A 9802-nucleotide genomic window follows, 5' to 3' on the forward strand; every position below is an offset into this window, starting at 1 on the left:
AGGCCCACCCCCAGGGAGAAGGGGACAGGCCCACCCCCCCTGGGGAGAAGGGGACGGGCCCATCCCCCCCCCGGGGAGAAGGGGACAGGCCCACCCCCCCCGGGGAGAAGGGGACAGGCCCACCCCCCCCCAGGGAGAAGGGGACAGGCCCACCCCTGGGGAGAAGGGGACAGGCCCACCCCCCCGGGGAGAAGGGGACAGGCCCACCCCCCCGGGGAGAAGGGAACAGGCCCACCCCCGGGGAGAAGGGGACAGGCCCACCCCCTGGGGAGAAGGGAACAGGGGTAGCACATAAACTTGGCCGCAGTTAACCGCAAATGAACTGCTCCTGATGGAAAGCAATTTGCGAGAGCGCAGCTCCCTGAGGATGAGGAGACAGCTATTGTCAACAGGGGTATCGTAGCACAAGTGACAGGTCTACTCCCATGTACACCACCAGGCAGGGAGTGAGATAGCGAGGTACTCTGGTAAACCCTCTGTGAACTATCGTCTCTGTTTTCCCTCCTTGGCAGTTGAACTTATTTGCTGCCCTAATCTTAAATGGCCACTCTTAGATCATCCACCACATTATCTCCTTCAGGTGCGGTCCAGAACATGAGCAACTCCACTTCTCTCGGTCAGTATAAGACCAGGGGCCACATCTGTGGGGCAGAACCCCACTGCTAACCTTCCAACCTCCTCCCAGACATTGCACTGTGAGCATGTTCGAGACCTTGTTCTCTGTGGTCCCACAGCACTGTCACGGCCTAGAGAGTGCGGCCTTGCCTGACCAGCAGCTGCACACGGGCTGAGGTGCCGCTGACCCATCGGCTGGTCAATTCTAAACGATTGTGTGGATGCTGTTGTTGAAGATGTTATTATTCCAGAAAGCTGGTCTTGTTCTCTCTCTCAGGCACGTAGCACTTGTGCTGAGAATGCTCAGGGGGAAGCCGCTCTCTGTGCCAATCAGCCAATGCGTTCCTTAAAGCCGTCCTTATCAAAATTAATACAATGTTCACGTTCAGTCTGGATAAAACCCCTGCTTGCCAGCAGATAACACATCATAGCTACACAGTACTGGCAAATCCAATTTCCTGTTTTCATTTAGAACCTGCCTTTTCGCAACCATGTCTGTCCCTGGAATAGATAATATTTGCAGTGTAATATAAACGATTCGAACAATAAGAACCCAACAACAGGATTAGAAAAATTTAGCTCCACCAGCCTGCTGTACTATTCAATATGATCATGGCTGATCTCACCTTGGCCTCATCTGCACCTTTCTGCCCACTCCCCATAACCGTTCATCCCTCTACTAATTAAAAATCTATTGATCTCCTCCTTACATTTATTTAGTTTTCTGGCATCCACTCTGGGGTAGAAAATTCCAGATTCAGGACACTTAGAGCGAAGTAATTCCTCCTTGTATCTGTTTTAAATCTGCCACCCGGAGGTAGATTTACAATGAAACACACTGTGCCTAAGCACCGGTGAGCCAGTGCTAACGGGTGCTCTGGGCATCCAGTCAGAGCCTAACTACTCTGCAGTTGCCTGTCAGCAGGCAATGCCGAGTGAAATCAGACTTTAACTGGTGAGTCTGAACGAACAGGGAAGCCCAGACCAAGCAAATTGCAGTGTATGCCGGAATTTTACCAGTTTGTCCGCACTCTGCGAACCCTGCCCGCCCCAATTCTGGGGTGAGCGTGCCGGTAAAATTCCAGCCGGAATCTCTCCAGTGACAGGGATGTGAAGGCTATTTTTGTTTCTCGTACAAAGATCGCGACCAAAGGAATGAATGTTCACAATTCATTACTTTTCCTGTTGGCGGGACACAAACCGTATCAGGCCAGTGAATTTTGAAAATATTAAGGCCGGAATTCTCCAACCTCGCTCGTGGCTGGGATCCTCCAGTCCCGCTGCAGTGAATGGAGATTTGGCTGAGTGCCAAATTCTAGTGGCAGTGGGGTGTGAACAGCCGGACAGTTCCGGCCTAAGTGTCTGTTGTTTAGAGCCTTCTGCTGTAGCACAAGTCATCGCTGTTGTGCAGGCTGTGAGCCTGCAACTGTCATTAGTATCCCTGAAATGTTAGTTGGTGTTATTAGTTCATTCATTCATTCAGGTCAAAGTATCTGCTCAATTTCCATAAAGAATGTGCAATATTTAATTCACAAAACGCACCTCAGGACTGCTGATCTTTACAGAGGTGGTTCCCGGAGGTTCCCACCTCTGTGAGTTTATTTCAGCAGAGAAAGGGAGTTAGAACTCACCTCGTGGTTTCTTCCTGAGCGACTGAAGGAGGTGGAGAGTGGGAGGAATGGAACTGACAAAAACAAAACAGCCAACTCAGCTTTTGACCACTCTGTTCCTGCTGATGGAACGTGTAGAGACCCAGTGAGGACAGTGTCGACTGCAATGTTCCCCTTCAACAACTGGCTTTGCTGCGTTTTCCCAAATCCATCTAGATTCCGTAATTTTAATTTGCATAAAATAGTATCGAGTGCCAAAAACCACATGAATTGGACGGAGAGCCTTTTCGTCAACCTAGTGGGGGTATTGGTTGAAAGCTGGGGCATCTGTTTCTGAATTTACACTGGGGATGAACCGGGCTGTTCCACGGGAAGACAAAAAAGCTGAAATTAAACCTACATTTCATTGCAATTATTTTCTTAACCTCGCCACAATATTCACAGGAGTTTGCATCAAACAGAAAACATCAGTAGGACAGCACCTCGTTTCATTACAGCGTCAAATCCCCTCCATGCATTGCAAACTTAGTTTCTTATTGAGAAGAGAATATGTACAGTTGACTTCAGAAGTTGGCCTTGTTTTAAAGGGCACGTCTGTAGATTTGATCTTTAATGCTACTGAATGGAGTTTTTTGCATTTTTACTGGCATGCACAAAAAAAAAGAACCAATGCTTCGCGAACGTTTTAGCATTAAGTTGTAGCTGAGGGACTCTCGCTAAGGATTGTGTTTGTGTTTATGTGGGATGTTGCACTCGATGGTAAGGCATTGCTTCAGAGAGTTTTTGGCATGCATCAGGTGTGTAAGAGGATAAAAGTGGCTAGCAGTCCAGTAGAAAGTAGAGATGGATTAATATTGAACTACGAGAGTCTGAGATCTCCGGTTTTCCCTCTGACCCAGTTGCTTCTAGGTCATTTCTTCAATCCACATATTTTGAAACCCAATCGCCCATTAGTGGCAGAGGCAGGTTGCCTCACATCCTTTAAAAAGTACCTGGATGAGCATTGGCACGCCATGACATTCAAGGCTATGGGTCAAGTGCTGGTAAATGGGAGGTCAGATGTTTCTCATAGGCTGGTGCAGACTCGATGGGCCGAAGGGCCTCTTCTGCGCCATAGGATTCTACGATTCAGCACATTGCCACCTCTCTGTATCTTCACCTTGTTGATGTCAAGAATCCAACACACTGGCCTCTGCTCCCAGCTCCTTCCTACTTACAAAAGTATGTAAAGTCACATCCCCCAGTCTTCCTACCAATGAAATACTAACCAAAGTTTGGGTATCATTTATTGACTGCTGCCTGATTCCATCCACCCTACTCTCCAACTCGCCTGAATTTTGCCCCGGGCTTCTCAAATGAGACCACCATGGTTAGATTCAGCCCACCCGGGGTGGGGGAGCTCTGCTCAAGAGGGAACCTCGAGTGGAAGACCTTAGATCCTCGTCCCCCCCCCCCAACTTCAAGTGCGGCTTCCCTCCCAAGGAATGGATTTACCCGATAGTAAAGCCGCAGTGCTGCTGGGGCGACCTTCAGCTGGAATGACTCTTTGGAGCTCGGGGCTAAAGATGTTCAGAAATGTGGTGCATGACTTAGCCATGATTCGCTCAAGTGTGTTATTCACTCTGCACGCAACCCCCAGAGGCGAGCCAAGCCACCGAAAAAGCGATACACACACACCTCTGCTGAACAAAATCTTGCACAACTGTTCTTTCCTGCGAACAGCATCTGAAAATGTGTCATATGAAATATATCATGATATATTTGAAAAGATATTTTAAAAACCAGATTATGATAATGTCAAGTAGCATTACAGCCTTAATTCACACTGGCCCTGGAATTGTACCGTTTCATGCGTTCTCTGGAATGCCTCTTTCTGCTGGTTTAGCGACGACATTAATCTGTTCGCTTTGAACGGATTAACAATTCCCCACCCCCGCACACGAAAACGGCAGAGAAGGGAATGCCTCGCTGTGTAATTTCAGAGCCATCATAGACTGGTACATACAGCAAGTGACATTCAGACAAAGCAATGTTGGTGCCTGTTAATTGCGTTGATGCACATAGCCAGGGATTGGCTTGATGTAAAAGATTTTTGTTTTCAAAGCAGCAATTTTTAAAAGAAAACATGACCATAAATGTAACAAAATGACGTGTAACAAAAGTAGTTTCAATAACATTATTTATTTGGAAAAGTGCATTTGATGTATTTTAAATGGCTTGCAATATCATACTGTGCTGGTCTATTCCACATGTGACTGCAAGAGACTTCAGGACAAAGCAGCTTATACTTAAGTGTCCGGCGCATGTTTGCTCCTTCTGTGGAGTTTTCTGCATGTATTTCTCCCGACTTTAAACTGTTCACTGCACAATTAAAGAATCTATATATTAATCATAAAGTATTTGGTGGTGATATGTTTATCTTTTTGGTTCAACAACTTTTTTTATTCACTTGTGGGACATGGGCATCGCTGGCTGGGCCAGCATTTATTGCCCATCCCTAGTTGCCCTGGGAGGGCAGTTTGAGAGCCAACCACATTGCTGTGGCTCTGGAGTCACATGTAGGCCAGACCAGGTAAGGGCAGCAGATTTCCTCCCCTAAAGGACATTAGTGAACCAGATGGGTTTTTCCGACAGTGGTTTCATGGTCTTCAGTAGATTCTTAATTCCAGACATTTTTATTGAATTCAAATTCCACCATCCGCTGTGGTCACCAGAACATTAGCTGAGGTTTTTAATTAGTAGTTTAGCGATAATGCCACCAGCCACTGCCTGCCCTTAGAATAAGGGTAATCCACTTGGTGCTCCACAGGGTAATAGGGTATAGATTCAAATCCACAACTCTCCACGTTGCTGTCTCACGGGGCAATTTTACGAGAAATATTCTAAGTGTCCAGCCAGCATGAAAATGAGAGAGTTTCAGATCTGTTTTTTGGAGAAGTCTTTACTCCCAATATTATGCAGTTAGTGCATGGAAAAATGGGCTAGACTGTTTTCAGCCAGTAGAGGCAGTGGGCAGGGCTTAACTCACCAGCCAGTTTGTTCTAGCAGCAGAGGGAGCTATTGCGCGTGTGCAGACTTCTGAGGCCACAAAAGTAAGTGAGCCCAGATAATTGTGTCCCGGGCTTGCTAAGGCCATGCAAATTAGAATGTTAATATATTAAAGTAAATTATTCATCCTCTCACCGGAAATGGGAACAAGGCTGACCACGCCAAATAGCCAGTGCCAGTAAGATCGCGAGAGCCCAGAAATCAGGCACAATCCTGATTTATCGGCTTGCTCTGCCCATGGATGGGTAGGGTGAGCCTGCAACATTGCACCCCACTTGTTAACTTATTCAGAGGGTGACTGCCACAAGGAGGTTGGGCGAAATGCAACTTGGTGGCCAGTTACCTGAGGTCACGATCACACACAGTTTTATTCATGTGTGAGATGTGAGTATCATAGGAAAAACCATCAATTATTGCCTGTCCCTATCCCTAACCGTAGCAGTGAACCACTTCACTGAAAGCAGAAAAGACTGCGTCACATAGCAGCGGGTTGTTACATCTGAGTGACTTGTTAGGCTATTTCGGAGAGAAGTTAGGAGTCAATGGTATTGTTGTGGATCTGTAGACCAGACCCAGTTACGACAGCAGATTTCCTTCCCTGAAGACATCAATGAACCAAATGGGTTTTTACAATAATGAAGTAGCTTCACGATCAAAATGATGAGACTGGCTTTATTCCTGGTTTATTAATTAACTGAACGCTGTGGTGAGATTTGAACACGTGGCTGAGTCATTGACACTAGCCTCTGAATTATTAACCCAGTTAATATTCCCACTGTACTACAGGCCCCCTGCTGTTTACAGGGTCAGGCAAAACTGACTAAAATTCAGCTGTCAGTTCTTTCTGGCCGGGGAGAACATGATGTGGAGATGCCGGCGTTGGACTGGGGTAAACACAGCAAGAAGTCTCACAACACCAGGTTAAAGCCCAACAAGTTTATTTGGTAGCAAACGCCACTAGCTTTTGGAGCACTGCTCCTTCAGCTACTTGATTATTGTAAAAATCCATTTGGTTCATTGATGTTCTTCGCAGTGCTCCGAAAGCTAGTGGCGTTTGCTACCAAATAAACCTGTTGGACTTTAACCTGATGTTGTGAGATTTCTTATGGGGAGAACAGACCATGGGAAGCCGGGGGGGAGGGCGGGAGGGGAGCGCAGAGATGCCAGAGTAAAAGAAGTCCATACAAAAATGAAACATTCCAGAGGGCATTACGCTGCTAATCGTCTGATCCAGAAGCTACCGTCCAGATCAGAAAGCACTGTGGAAAAGAGTGAAACATTCAGCAAGAACCTGCAGTCACTCAACATCCTGCGAATTAAAACTGAGATGAGTTGGCATTCCTTCCAAGAACAAGAGCACGTGATGGTCCTGCAGCAACAATTGTTCACGTGTTTAAAAGCCTCCAGAACTTGGGAAAATAAAGAGAAAGATGATTAATGTAGCAATGAAGAGAATGGTGGAAGTACAAATCTACCCCTGCTGTGCATCTGAGAAAGACGGGTCAGCATTGAGATACATAAAAATAGGTTCTGTTAATATTTAGATAGATTTCAACAGGTTAATGTCTGATATTAATATTTATATAGATATTAGATTAGTATTCAGATATATATTATCCGGGCTAATATTTAGATATATTTTAGAGAGGTTAATATTTAGATATATTTTAGATAGGTTAATATTTACAGAAATATTTGATAAGTTAATATTTATACATAGATTAGTATTCATATATATATTTGATGGATTAATATCTAGATAGTTATTATTTAGGTTAGTATTTATAAGATATGAGGTAGATTAGTATTCAGATAGATATTAGACGGGCTAATATTTAGACAGATATCAGATTGGTTAATATTTGTATAGATAGATTAGTATCCAGATATATATTTTACAGGCTAATATTTAGATGGATCATAGACTAGGTAGATATTAGATAGATATTGGATATTAGATGCGGCAGCACAGTGGGACAGTGGTTAGTACTGCTGCTTCGCAGCGCCAGGGACCTGGGTTTGATTCCCGGTTTGGATTACTGTGTGTGGAGTTTGCACGTTATCCCCATATCTGCATGGGCTTCCTCCTGGTGCTCCAGTTTCCTCCCACAGTTTGGAAGACATGCTGGTTAGGTGCATTGACTTGAACAGACGCTGCACTGTGGTGACTAGGGGAATTTCACAGTAACTTCATAGCCGTGTTAATATAAGCCTTACTTGTGACTAATAAATTAACTTTAGATTGGTTAATATTTATATAGATATTAGATTAGTATTCAGATATACATTTTACAGGCTAATATTTATAGAAATATTTGATAGGTGAATATTTATATAGATATTAGACAGATTAATATTCAGACATATATTTAATGGGCTAATAATTAGATAACATATTGATGAATATTTATGTGGATATTAGATTAGTATTCAGATATATGTTAGACAGGCTAATTTTTATGGAAATATTTGATAGGTTAATATTTAGAACATAGAACACTACAGCACAAACAGGCTCTTCGGCCCACAAGTTGCGCCGATCACATCATCACCTACCAACCTACAGACCTATCTATAACCCTCAATCTCATTAAACCCCATATACTCATCCAGAAGTCTTTTAAAAGACCCCAGCGAGTTCGCCTCCACCACCACTGACGGCAGCCGATTCCATTCACTCACCACCCTCTGAGTGAAAAACTTACCCCTAACATCACTTCTGAACCTCCCTCCCCGCACCTTAAATCTGTGTCCTCTCGTAGCGACCATTTCAAACCGGGGAAATAGCCTCTGAGAGTCCACCCTATCTATTCCTCTCAACATTTTGTAAACTTCTATCAGGTCGCCTCTCAACCTTCGTCTCTCCAGGGAAAAGAGTCCCAGCTCCCTCAACCTAACTTCATAAGGCATGCCTCCCAATCCAGGCAACATCCTTGTAAATCTCCTCTGCACCCTTTCAATAGCTTCTACATCCTTCCTATAGTGAGGCGACCAGAACTGCGCACAATACTCTAAATGAGGCCTGACAAGGGTCTTATAAAGTTGCAGCATTACCTCCCGACTCCTAAACTCAATCCCTCGATTAATGAAGGCCAGTACACCATACGCCTTCTTGACCACCTCCTCCACCTGCGAGGCCGATTTAAGAGTCCTGTGGACCCGGACCCCAAGATCCTTCTGCTCCTCAACACTACTCAGACTTCTGCCCTTGATAGTGTACTCGTTCATCCCGTTGGTTCTGCCAAAATGGACGACTACACATTTATCCGCGTTGAAGTCCATCTGCCACTTCTCCGCCCAGTCCTGCATCCTATCTATGTCCTGCTGCAACTTTTGCCATCCTTCCAGATCATCCACAACACCACCGACCTTCGTGTCATCAGCGAACTTACTTACCCATCCCTCCACTTCCTCATCCAGGTCATTTATGAAAATGACAAACAACAAGGGTCCCAGAACAGATCCTTGAGGCACTCCGCTGGTGACTGACCTCCATTCAGAAAAAGCCCCATCCACAACCACTCTCTGCCTTCTGCAGGCAAGCCAGTTCTGGATCCACAAGGCCAAAGGCCCTTGGATCCCATGCCCTCTCACCTTCTCAAGAAGTCTTGCATGGGGGACCTTATCAAACGCCTTGCTGAAGTCCATGTACACTACGTCCACGGCACTTCCTTCGTCAATGTGTTCAGTCACATTATCGAAGAACTCAACTAGGCTTGTAAGGCACGACCTGCCCTTGACAAATCCAATTTATAGAGAAGTTAGACAGATTGGTACTCAGATATATATTAGATGGGCTAATAGGATAGTGTAACTGTTCAATTCTGTTGTAGAACTCCACTCTAAAGATCAATCGCTCCTTCACTCACTAACTGACCTGTTATGTGCTTCCAAAGGTCTGTGTTTCTGGTGTCCCTGTTTTATTGATGTAGCAGTGCCATAGTGGGGGGGGGGAGCGAATGGTGTAATTTGGAGAACTTTGACCTCAGGGTGACCACATTTAGACTGTCAATGTGGAGATCCACCAGGAACGGTACAGGGCACGGGGAAGGTGGGGGGGGTGGGGTTTGGTGGGATGCAGTGCCCATCTGTGTGTTTCCTGTGATACTTTAAATGTACAGGTACAACATGGAAGCTCCAGAAGAGTAATAACGATTGTTATTTGTGACCAAGAGGATGTACCACTCAGCAAAGTGCAAACTAGCAGTGCTACTGATTAGTTGATAAATGCTGAATTCCCTCCTACAATTTATATAACAGGAGGAAAGGTTGTTGATTGGCTGGCAAGTCAACTCTGATTGGCTGAGGTGTTGCCATGGAGAAAGCAATGGGGAAGCTCCCTGAGGTCCTGGGACCTTCAAAAATGGCAGACTACTTGAACATGTGGATGTGGTCTTTCTTGATTTTCAGAAGGCGTTTGACAAGGTACCTCACAAGAGGTTATTGCAGAAGGTCAGGGGGCATGGAGTTGGGGGTAGGGTGTTAGCGTGGATAGAGGATTGGCTGTCAAATAGGAGGCAGAGAGTGGG

Source organism: Carcharhinus amblyrhynchos, chromosome 24, assembly GCF_965287045.1.
Source record: "Carcharhinus amblyrhynchos chromosome 24, sCarAmb.v2.hapA, whole genome shotgun sequence".
NCBI lineage: Eukaryota > Metazoa > Chordata > Chondrichthyes > Carcharhiniformes > Carcharhinidae > Carcharhinus > Carcharhinus amblyrhynchos.